The sequence below is a fragment of the Lithobates pipiens genome, unplaced genomic scaffold, assembly GCF_037356315.1.
Source record: "Lithobates pipiens isolate NorthernLeopardFrog02 unplaced genomic scaffold, aLitPip1_a1.2 Scaffold_10, whole genome shotgun sequence".
Taxonomy (NCBI): Eukaryota; Metazoa; Chordata; class Amphibia; order Anura; family Ranidae; genus Lithobates; species Lithobates pipiens.
This window is the reverse complement of record NW_027507686.1, coordinates 100,561,975-100,574,941: the sequence shown is the minus strand read 5'-3', so window position 1 is coordinate 100,574,941 and position 12,967 is coordinate 100,561,975.

Genomic DNA, 12,967 nt, shown 5'->3' with positions numbered 1-12,967 from the left:
AACCCAAAAAGAAAAAAAAAAAAATCGGGTTAGGGAGGCACCAACAGTCCACTCCACCAAAGGAACCAACAAGTGCAAAACCACAGGGGGGGCAGTAACCCGGGAGTCGATCAGGTTCGAGACTCAACCTAGGCCAGCCCGAGGAAGAAAAACTGGTAAAATATGTAGCTCCGGCAATCGGGGGGAAAAAAAGTAACAAAACCCCAAAAATAGGGGAAAAGAAAAAACTGTAGAGGGGAGACGTCCGTTGGACAGGGCCAGTGCTTCAGTCACGCTTGGGTGACCCACGGTGGGGATCCGGGCCTCTGCGCCATTTGGCTGAAGGGACTTTCTGCCAGAGCACCGGCATCGGAGGGGGAGAGGCGACCAGATCCCAATCAGGCAGCTGAGGGACAGGAATGTCAAGAGTGTCACAAAAGGGGACAAGATCTTCCGGGTAGCGGAGAGTTGCCGACTTTCCTTGATGTCTCGCGGTCAGGCTGAAGGGGAAGCCCCATCTGTAGAGAACGTGCTTATCTTGCAGGGCTCGGAGAAGAGGCTGCAACAGCCTCCGTTTCTGAAGCGTGATCCAGGAAAGGTCCGGGTAAAGCTGAATCGGTGAGTTATCGAAGGCCAGATTTCGGATGGCGCGGGACTTGCGCATAATGTCTTCCTTAAGCGGGAAGGAGTGAATTCTGCAAATAACGTCCCTGGGTTTGGAGGCCGGGCCTTTGGGTCTCAGGGCCCGATGGGCTCTATCCATTTCAATGTGCTTGTCCGGATCTTCCCCCAACATCTCGTTGAATAGCGTTTGCAGTGAAGACTGAAGGTCCTCGGCGCCCTCCGACTCAGGCAGACCGCGAATGCGGATGTTGTTTCTGCGACCTCTATTGTCGAGGTCTTCCACGTGGCGTTGCATATCCCGTAGCAAGAGGCGGTGGTCAGAGGTCTCCACCTGAGCACGATGGACCGCCAGCTTGGTCTCCTGGACCTCCTCTTCCACCATCTCCACACGGTCAGATAGATGTTTGAGGCCAGTGTGCAGGGACTGGATCTCAGCGCGGCAAGTGGCCTGTACCTCCGTGATAAGCTGTTTAAAGTCCTCTTTCGTCTGCATAGATTGCAGGTACATCTGCCAGTCAGGGCGAACGGCCTCATGGCATCGGGTAGGGGAGGGGGGCCACGATGGCAAAGGTCCCCTGGGGTCAGCCCAGGAGGTAGCATGGGGGGGGCAGGGTGAGGGGTCCAGTTGGGCAGTTCCTCGGAGGCGGCCAGGGGCCCGGGCCACCTGGGCATAGGAGGGGATGGCATCTGAGCGGTCCCTGACTTCACTAGAGTCCCGAGAACGGGGGGGCCTCTGCGCCTTAGGGGAGGCAGGCTGCGGCCATGCCACCGGAGCCCCCCCACAGCCGCCAGGGGCGTTCCAGCATCCCCACTAGGGAGACAGTCCGAGCGCTCCCGAGAGTCCTCCATAACGCCCAAGGATGTGGGGGACAAGGAAGAGCTGAGGGCCTTGCTCGGGAGAGGAGCTGAGCGGAGAAGGCGGGGGAAGGTCTCTGAGCACTGGGTATGCAGCAGGGAAGGTGGTGGATCCATGGCCTGCTCCCCCCAGAGCACAGAGGGGGGGAGGGAGATGGGGAACCCTGGGTGGCCTCTCCAGAAGGTTGCCTGCCCTGCAAAAGGTCCTGGGAGAAGGCAGACAGGGACAGGGGCTGTGCAGTTGCAGGCAGGGGGGAGGGCTGGCATACCTGAGAGGACGCTGGGCGCCCGATCCGCGCCATCTTGCCGTTGCGGCCTAGCGCAAGGAGAGGATCCCTGGCCGGCCCATCCGGGGCCTCCTGGCAGTCCAAAGCAGGGTCCGGGGGGTGGTAGAAGGCATCCCGCTCCCCCGCAATCTCCGGGGGGAGCAGGGGCTGATATGCAACATCCGTCCGGAGGTCAGAGGGCGCCGAAGGAGGCCGTCTGTGAGGCTCCGCGCCGTCCGGTGCCATCTTGCTTCCTCCGCCCGGCAAGGCCTCGGGCGGCTGGAAGTAGCTTTTGAAGGCCGCGGCGGGTCCCGGCGGAGGCTGAGGCGTTCCCCGGAGTGAGGAGGAACGAGTGGCCCGTGATCTCCCCATGAGGTGCAGGTGGGGTCCCCGATTCAAGGCCTTGTAGCGGCGGGCTGGAGGAGAGCACTCACACTGTGCGTCCTTCCAGGTCGGCTGCCGGACACGCCCCCTATTTTTTTTTTTTTTAAACTTCTTTTTTTTTATTATTAGTAATTGGTACAGACAGGTATGATATAACAGACATTGTACATCAGGGTGTAATACAAACAGGACATCATGTATAGTATCAAGTCTTACGTTTTTAGCTTCCCTGTGCTTCATTTATTCAGTAAGTGTGTACTTTTTCTCCCCCCCCCTAAACCCCAACAACAATAAACAAACATACAAACAAACTGTTGCACGCATATGTAAGATAGTCAGGTGGCAAAAAGTTCGAAGCACAAACCCATTCCTCTGAGGTCAAGAGAGTCTCATGGTAGTATTCTCATATAATGTTAGGTTCACAATTCAGCAGTTCCACATGTTTCTACCTTTTCCACCCAATCTCCCCATATTTTAAGAAACTTTCCTGCCCTTCCCCTTGCCTCATATGTTATTTTGTATATCGGTATGTCCTGATTAATCAAGGCTTTCCATCTGTTTAAGGAGATCATTGCGGTTTGTGTCCATTGTAAGAGTACAGTCTTCCTAGCATAATATAGCAGAAAGCGCAAAAATTGCTTACGGTAACTACTAAGATCTACCTCCTCAAATACCGAGAGGAGACACCATTTAGGACTACATATATTGGGCAGGTCAAAAGTGACCGCAGCAAAGTGGGTCATCTGAGACCAAAATGGTCTTATCTTCTCACAGTCCCATAGCATATGTAACAAGTTTCCCTCCCCTCTACCACACTTATGACACACTGGGGTAGGTATTTTCCGCATACGAAAAAGACGTAGAGGAGTGTAGTATATCCTGTGAAAAATACGTATCTGTATCATTCTATCTCTGGCGGAGATAGCAGTGCTAAAATACGTATCCAGGAGTTCCTCCCAGTTACCCTCTGAAAGCTCAGGTATATCCCTCGTCCATTGTTGTTTCAGGATTTGTAATCTAGTAGCTCTAGGTTCATTCAGTACCTTGTAATAAGTGGAAACAAGTTTAACATGCTCTGGTCGTGCTAGCGCTCCCTCTAATGTAGAATTCTGAAAGAAAACATCCCTGAGTCCAAACTGAGAATCAGATGCGTGTTTCAGTTGTAAATATCTAAATCTCCAGGACTCAGGTATATCCAGCTCCTGTCGCAACGTTGGGAATGTTTTAAAGCCCCCCTCCTCGTACAGTTGGTGAACGTATTTTAAGCCTCTTTCAGCCCATCTGCCTGCAGCAGGTAAATCTCGAAAGTGTGGGAATGAAGGGTTGTTCCATATGGGCTGATTGGGTGATATCGTAGGGTGGGCTTCAGGCACCAGTGTCTGACATACTTTAAAGATTTTGAGAGAGACCTTGATCATGTCTGTACCACTCCTCCCAGCAACTCCCCCCCTAAATACAACGTTCGATAGTGCCTCATAGGAGGAAAGCAATGCTGCCTCTGCCGCAGTCGCAGCATTATTCAATTGTGGGAACAGCCACCAATGTACATATACCAATTGTGAGGCATAGTAGTACAGTCTCAGGTTTGGTAGTGCCAGCCCCCCCTTATTTATGGGTAATTGCAGAGTAGTCATTGCTATCCGTGGGTTTTTAGGAGACCACAGAAATGTGGATACTAAAGAGTCAATCTCTTGAAAAATCGCCTTGGGCACATATACCGGGCAGTTTGCTAAGATGTATAATAGTTTGGGAAAAAACACCATTTTAAATAAATTAGCCCTCCCCATCAACGTAAGGGGTAAGTTAACCCAGTTATTAAGTTTAACCTTAAGGGAAGCTATACAAGGGAGAAGATTATCTGGGATGTACTTTGAGATTGGTAGCCGAACCACCACCCCTAAGTATTTAAACTTTGTGGCAATCTGCAGAGGACAGTTTTGTGGTAATTGATCAGGGGAATCTGAGTCTATTGGGAATATAATGGATTTGATCCAATTAATCTTCAGCCCTGAATATGCGCCAAAAGCAGTGATCAACTGCAGCAACCTGGGAATCGTACATTTAGGATTCGACAAATAAAGCAGCACGGCATATAGTGATATACGCTCTTCCAACAGCCCTATCCACATGCCCTGTAGCTCCGCGGAACCCCTTAACAACCTTGCCAGAGGCTGCACTGCCAACGCATATAGAAGGGGTGACAGAGGACAACCCTGCCGGGTGCCTCTATGAATTCTAAAGGGTTTAGAAATTACACCATTAAGCCGAAGGCGTGCTATGGGTTGGTCATACAATATTCTAATCCAGGTAATAACATTGTGTCCGAAGCCAAATTTTTCCGTAACATATAGGAGATAAGGCCATTCCACTGAATCAAACGCCTTATGGGCATCCAGAGACACAATTGCTCTAGGGACTGTTATGCTGCGTACACACGAGCGGACTTTTCAACATCCAAAGTCCGGCGGACTGATTCCGTCAGACTATTCGATCGTGTGTGGGCTGCAACGGACTTTTGATTCGCCAAAGTCTGACGGACTTTAGAATATGGAACATGCTTCAAATTTTTCAGACGGAACTCCGCCGGACCCGGTCCCTTCAAAAAATTTGCTCGTGTGTATGCTATTCCGACGGACTAAAACCGACACTAGGGCAGCTATTGGCTACTGGCTATGAACTTCCTTATTCGAGTCCAGTCGTACGTCATCACGTTCGAATCCGTCGGAGTTTAGTGTGATTGTGTGTGGCCAAGTCCGCTCATTCGAAAAGTCCGTCAGAACTCTGTCGGAACTCTGGCAGAACTCCTTCGGAAGTCTGTCGGACATAAGTCCTCTCGTGTGTACGGGGCTTTAGTGGATTGGGGGTCTGTAGATTGGTATATAATCTGCGAACGTTACTATAGGTAGATCTTCCGGAGATAAAGCCGGTCTGATCCGGGTTAATTAGGGTGCTAATTATAGAATTTAATCGAGTGGCTAGAATTTTAGATAAAATTTTCAGGTCCGTATTAATTAACGAGATTGGTCTGTATGATTCACAGTAATGCGGGTCTTTGTTGGGTTTGGGAATTAATACAATAAGTGCTTCTTTCATGGATGGGGGTAGGCAGCGCTGTGCAAAAATGGTTGAAAAAAGTTTACACAGTCTGGGCACTGGATATCCTGATATTCTAGATACCATTCAATGGGGAATCCATCTGGACCCGGGGTCTTGTGTTTAGCAAAGTTTTTAATGGTGAGCGTTATCTCCTCAGCAGAAATGGGCGATTCCAGGGACATCTTCTGTTCTAGGGGCAACACTGGGAAGTCAATCGTATCAACATATTCATATAGTTCAGGAATGGTATAGTGGGCCTGGGAACGATATAAGTTTGTGTAGAAGCTTTGGAAAATCTCCATAATCTCATCCTGTGTATCTTTGAGTGTATTCAAAGTATCATAGACACAAGGGATGAAAATGGGGTCAGGGAGCGGTGCAGCCAAAAACGCCAGCAGTTTCCCGCTCCTATCGCCCATTTCAAAAATCCGCTGACGTTGGTATAGGGCTTTTTTTTGGGTCTTTGAAAGAAGTGCAAGTTCATATTCTCTACTAATGCTCTGTAAGTTCTGATAACAGAGGGGAGAGGGATCCCTGACATAGGAATCCTCCGCCAACTTTAGCTGAGAGGCCAACTTTCGTAGGCGCTCCCCATTTGCCCTCCTCAGATCCAGTACCCCCTTCATGTAGGCCCCTCTAGAAACCACCTTAAAAGCATCCCAAGTTATTAGTTCGGGGACCTCATCCCTGTTTTCCTGCCAAAAGTGTGTCACTGCGTCTTTGCAGGTATATGTCACCATGGGCTCCTGCAGCCAATATGAGCTCATCCGCCACACCCGGTCGCCCAAGGCAGTGCATGTTCTCATAGTCAATTGCAGGGGTGAGTGATCCGATATTGCCCTCGGTAAGTAGGAAATCTCCTCTACTCCGGGAAACGCAGCCCCAGAGAGGAAAAACATATCCAGTCTAGAAAGAGATCTATAGGATGCCGATGCACAAGAGAACTCCCACAACTCCGGGTGCTTCCAACGCCATACCTCCTTAAGGTCATAGGAAGCGGCCCAATCACTCAACACTGTGGACGACGGTCTAGTGCATCGGAGCCTATCTCGATCTGCGCTCATAACCTGGTTAAAATCTCCTCCTATAAGGAGGTGACCTTGTAACATGGGAAGCACCACCTTCATACAGGCCCTCAGCCTTTGCAAGTCAAACGGCGGCGGCATATACATATTTACTAAAGTATACAACACTCCTAGGTATTGTAAAACTACCACAACATAGCAGCCCTGCGGGTCAGTCTTGACTTCCAGTATCTGGACTGGTAGAGATCTCAGTATAAGTATAGACACACCTCTAGAGTAATTTGAATAAGTTGCATGAAAAGCATGTGCAATGTATCTCTTTTTTAGGGCCATGACCCGTGATCCCACCAGGTGAGTTTCTTGGAGCATAAGTATTTGCGCCTTAGTACGCTTTAAGTAATCAAAGACGAGTGATCTCTTAATCTTTGAATTTAGTCCTCTGACATTCCAAGTAATACAATTAAAACTCATCGGTGGGATGTAGAGCCCATATAACAGAAAAGGGGAGAGAGGACAGGCCAGAAAAAAACTAGCCCCCATCTCCCCCCCTCTACCAACATATCATGAACATTGTGTAAGGAATTCAAAAATCGATCATGTCTATTCCACCAGTATTTTCGTTGCCAGTTTGTGCGTGCATTGTCTATGCAAGAAAAACAGAACAAACAACCCAACCTTAACCATCCAGGTTCCCCCCTCCCCCCTCCCTGCTCATTGTCCCCAACTGTAACGAGCTTCATCCCAAAAACCAAAAAGGAAAAACAGTTCAGTCTAGGGAGTGACCAGACGTAGCTCCCAGGTTCAGTTAGTAGTAAAACCTTGTCAGGTCAGTTAAGGGGAATCTTGGGCATCCCCCGGCAAATCATAGCAAATAAAAGGCACCTGATGTTGTAACAAAATGAAAAAGTGCGCATCCTATGTTGGGTTATGGGCACCAAATCTAGGTCCGCCAGGTAAACGTGAGGGTAACTCAGCATTAAACATAACTCCTGGGTAGGAAAACACAGAGATACCTCACACGATGTTCGCCCCAGCCCGTAAACAACAAATCCATCCGTAATAATAGGTAAGGGCAATCTCCGCGATGTCTGTGCAATGCCTTAGAAAGATAGGTTTATTGCAGTCCATCTAACCATTCCGAAGCTTCTGTGGGTGAAAGAAAAAATTGTACTCTGCCTTCATTAACCACTCTCAGCTTAGCAGGATACATCATGCTTTAAGGAAGGTGTTTCTCTCGTAGACGCTTCTTAACGTGGAGGAAAGCTGCTCTTTGTTTTTGGGTGTTTGCAGAAAAATCAGGGAAAATGGAGATCTTCTTTCCGTTATATTGTATATCTTGTAAGTTCCAGGCAGTAAGCATAATGCATTCTTTGTCCCGAAAGTGGAGCAACTTTGCCAGGATGGGACGTGGGGGCGCTCCAGGGGGCATAGGGCGCATAGGTACCCTATGAGCCCGTTCAATCGCAAACAAGGGTGACAGGGCCTCCCGCCCCAGCAAAGTACCCAGCCATTGCTCCAGGAATTGCTCTGTGTCCCTGCCTTCCGGGAACCCCACGAATCGCAGATTGTTCCTGCGCATTCGGTCTTCAAGGTCTCCCAAATTAGTGGCATGCTCTTTAAGCTCCTGTTGGTGCATGCGGATAGTAGCAGACATAGGTTGTATACTGTCCTCCATATCACTGATTCTTTGCTCTGCAGTAGATATCCTAGAGCAAATCTTCTGCATGTCATGTTTAACAATGGATAAATCCAGTCTGACTGTTTCGATCTGTGTGGTTAGTGTAGTCTGGCATTGATGTATAGCCTCCATCACATGTTTTAAAGTAAGCTCTTCCTCTCCCTCCACCGTCCCCTCAGCCTCCATCCCCCGGTCCGCCCATGGTGTGGGATCGCCAGGGTCACTATCCTTTTTCCAGGCCCCATCCTCCTCCCATGGCTCCATGTCCTCCTCCGCCTGTGGCATCACCGGCGGAGGGGTATGCTGACTGTGCGGGGAGTCCGCAAAATGTTCCTTAATGGTCGTCGGGGGCTTAGGTTTAATGCCATTGCTAGAGGATGTTTGTGTACCGGCCGAGGGGCCGGATTCGTCTGCGGCTTGCATTTCGGCGGCTTACCATTAGAGGAGGATGCGCCGGCGTCATCTTTGGCCTTGTTCCCCGCCTGTGAGGCCGCTCGCTCCGCGGCGGATTTATGACTCGCCGGGCCATTCCGACCCATTCTAACGGGTCCTGGCGAAGGCGGTGGGTGTTCCGGTGGTGTCTGCGAGACAGGGACAGTGTCGGTGTGGTCGGATGCTGTGCAGGATTCTTTGGTGCCGGAGGAGCTCTCAAGACACGCTGTCTACATGTCCGCCGCTGGCCACGCCCCCATCCATTTTTTTTAATGTCCTCTATTTTCCTAAGCCAGTGAGTAATGAAAGGGGGGGGACATTTTTTCCAATAGAGAGGGATTCAGGATTTCGCCGCATTTATCACATGCCGTAAAATTGTACTTCTTAATGGGAATCTGTGAATGGTGCAAGAGAAAGAATGCAGCCTCTTCCGGGATGGAGAAGTCTGTGAATTTTTTTGTTATGCATCGGATCTCTGTCCAGAAGTCCACCAAGCTGGGGCAGGACCAAAAATGTGGAGCAACGTGCCCTCTTCTTCTCCAAACCTCCAGCATATGTTCGAGGAAGAGGGGAAACATTTATGCAGCTTTGATGGTGTCAAATACCACCCGGTGAGAAGTTTAAAATTTGTCTCCTGTATCTTCATGCACAGTGAGGTTTTGAGAGCCAAAGTGATAATGCGTTGTCTCTGTGCTGGGGAAAACGAGCAATTAAGGTCCTTTTCCCAGTTGGACAGACAGGTTAAGTGTGGGTGATCTGTTTGAGAGAGAATGTGGGCCAAAGGGTCTTCGCTCCTGCATAGAGTCTCAAACTCCGTCTGAGGGCGGGCGAAAGTTTGAGGATTGGGGATGGAATGGAGAAAATGATGTCGTTGCGCCGCTCTCCAAAAAGGCAGTTGGAAAAGCCCTGTCGGATCTCTTAGGGTTGAGAAAGAAGGCCATTTCCCATCAATGACGAATTTAGACGCATGGTCTAGGTTGGAATTTCTAAGTGGGTCCCCAGTTCAAAGTTCGGATGGCCACGTATAGGGAATAGGGGGAAAGTCAAAGACGTGAGTGTGTTTTGGGTAGCGATCAGGTGACTGACTTTCAACGAAGCCCATATAGTGGGATGTGACGTCAATTCTGTGGGTAAATCCATATAGCACCACATGGCGCTTCTTAGCAGAATTCGGGAGTGAGATTGTCCTAGTTGCACCCAGAGCTTAGAAAGTTTGTTTCAATGCCAGTCCAATACACGCCCCAGATGGGAGGCCAGGTAGTAGCGTCGCAAGTCAGGGAGAACCAACCCTCCCTGTTGTTTAGACAATGTCAGCTGTGACCGCTTAAGTCTGGGATTTTTGTGGGCCCAGTTAAATTGAGTGAGCAGGGATTGAGCTTGCTTAAAAAATGGGACTGGAATCTGGATCGGGAGAGCTTGGAAAAAATAGGTAAATTTAGGGAGTATGTTCATTTTAATGAGATTGCATCTCCTGAACCAGGAATGGAGGCCAGAATGCCACCCGGGAAGCAAACTGCGGATCTTACTGACAAGGGGTGGGGGGAAGTTCAACATAAACGAACGCGTGATGTCCAGTGGAATGTAAGTACCTAAGTACTTAAGGGCTGTATGGGTCCATTTAAAATGAAAATTGGACTGCAAGTCTAGTAATGTTTGCGGGGGGACTGCAAACCCCTTGGCCTCTAATTTCAAGAAGTATCCCGTATATCTGGAATTCCCGAAGGAGATTTGGCAAGGAAACTCTGGGATTCGTCAGCGAGAACAGCATGTCATCCACGTAGGCAGATATATCTTGCACTCAATAGTACCCATTAGGAGTCCCGTTATGTCTGAGTTTTGTCAAATTGTGGAGAAAAAGGGTTCCAATGACAGTGCGAATAATAGGGGCGACAGGGGGCAACCCTGTCTGGTCCCATTCCCGATGTCAAGGGGAGATGAGAGCACCCCATTCGCTTTGACTTGAGCTGAAGGGCGTGAGTATATCTTACTTATCCATGCCAGCATCCGTTCACTCAGACCTTTATGACGAAGGACCGAGAACATCCATTTGGATCAAAAGCCTTCTCGGCATCAGTACTCACGAAAAGACAAGGGGTCCCAGATGACTTTACTTTATGGACCAGGGTAAGCACCTTAATGGTGTTGTCCCAATCTTCCCTGGTGGGAATAAAACCTAACTGGTCAATCTGTATAAGGGACTGCAAGTGCTGTGCCAATCACGTGGCGAGGATTTTAGAGAATAGTTTTAGGACCGAATTTAGGAGGGAAATGGGTCTGTAGCTCCCACATAGGCCCGGGTCTTTGCCCTCCTTAGGTATCAACGAGATCTGGGCTCTAAGGGTAAATCCCCATTCGAGCTCAGAGTATTAAATAAATTCACCAAGCGCGGGCCGAGAATAGGGAGGAAGGTCTTATAGTATTGTGCGATATATCCGTCAAGGCCCGGAGGCTTACCCACCTTTGGAGGTCCCACGGCCGTCTGGACTTCTTCCAGTGTAATCGGGTCCTCCAAGTACTCCCGTGATTCCGATGAGAGGGTTGGTAGACCAGAAACGGTTACATATCTGTCTATATTGTCCTGTCCGGACCCTGAATCGGGCAGGTTGTAGAGATCAGAGTAAAATTTTTCAAAGACTTCGGCTATTTGGGTTGGGGTAGAGGCCCTCTGGCCATTCTCATCTATCAACTGTGGTATGTAAGAGGCAGATTTCAACTCCTTTACCGACCTGGCTAAGATTTTTCCGCATTTGATCCCTGACTCCTACGTCAGTTTACGACAAAACTGGAGTGCCGCTTTCGCTTTATAGTGGAGTAGGTCAGTAATCTGGGTACGGAATGTCCCCAATTCAATCTCTAAGGTCCGTGAGGGGGCATGTTTATGTTTCGCTTCCACAGAGGCAAGTTCACGAAACAGATTAGCAAGCTGTTCCTTCCGTGTTCGTTTGATGCGCGCCCCGTGCCTGATAAGTACCCTGCGGAATACTGACTTGTGAGCCTCCCAAATTATCCCCGGGTCGCAGTCCTGCGTTTAGTTTTCTTGGAAATAAAAGTCCAATTCCCTGGTCACATCTGCTAAAACTTCCGGTATCTGGAGGAGGCTCTCATTAAGGTGCCAGAATAGAGACCCAGGTGAGGGGTTCCTAGAGAGGGTGTAGGTAAGGGCTACAGGAGCGTGGTCGGACCAAGTAATATGGCCAAAGGAGAAAGAGCTCACCAAGTGCAGTTGGTCATGTGGAATCAAGAAGAAGTCTATCCTTAAGTATGATTTGTAAGGGGAAGAGCAAAAAGAGTAGTCCCTTTCCCCGGAGTGTTGCAGACGCCAGACATCAACTAATTGGACATTCAGTAAACACTTAGTAATCCGCTTTCTAGAGGAAATGAGGAGCGAGGAGCAAGAGGCAGAAGTGTCAACCGATGGCGAAAGGGGACATTAAAGTCCCCACCTAATATCAACTGGCCCTCCCGAAAGTCACATAATCTTTGCAGGGTAGTTCTGAGGAACGTGTCTTGGTGATCATTGGGAGCGTACACAGTGGCAAATGTAAAAAGGAGCTCTCCAATGTGGCCCCTAAGAAAAAGATATCGACCCCCAGGGTCCACCAGAGAATCCTGGAGAACCCAGGGGAGCCTGCTAGAGATCAGAATGGAGAATACCTTGGTCTTAGAGGAGTGGTTAGTAGAGTGGTAGACCTCAGGGAAGGATCTCGACTGTAGAAAGGGGAGGCTAGTATTTTTAAAATGTGTTTCTTGTATAAAGGCCACATCAGTACAGGAAGTCTTCAGTTCTCACAGGAGGATCCACCGTTTTTCAGGGGAGTTCAGTCCCTTAACGTTTAGAGAGGTGACCTTGACTGAGTCTGCCATCGCTCCTCGGGGAGGTATTGGGTAGGTAATGGATGGCGGGAACTAAGGGGGAGAAAGGAAGGGCAAATGAAAGGAAAGGTAAGGGGAAAAAGAGGCCGGGCACCTCAACCCCAGGGGGAGAGAGAAATTAAGGGTTGTCTGCACTCAACAGTACAGGAAAGGTATACTAAAACAGCACAATTATGCTATAGCGCTTACCAGATGTACACTGGGTTTAAAGCGCCGTCCTACTTGGGTTGGTGGGTAGACAGGTCGGAGAGGGAGCCCCCGGATCCCAGTCCCCCCAGTCCCGGCAGTGGTAAATGTCACGTCTGATACCGGTGTGCAAATAAAAGACAATCAGTAACATCATAGAACCAAAAAATAATAGTATAATCAAAACCGAGGTAGAGCATATAACTATCAGCACTGAGGGGTCTCCTCGGCTCGCCCTAAATGTAGGCATGCACGAGGGAGCCCGTCACAACAGAAAAGGCATCACAGAATGGGATCCACCACCCCCCGTCCCATACCCCAAAAGTACACATGCAGCCCCCGAACAAATGCATTTCTCCCTTTGGCAGATTGTCCTCTCCTTACCCCCTCTCCCCCGTCCACGCCCCAGGGGAAAAGGGGGAGGGAAGGGGGGAAAAAGGGAGGAAGGGGCAAAAGGGGGAGGGAAATGGGGAGGGAAGGGAAGGAGGGAAGGGGGAAGGGGGGAGGGGCATCTAGGGAGAGGGGACAAACATACGGAAATGTCAAGTCCTTTAGCGCACTCACACCAG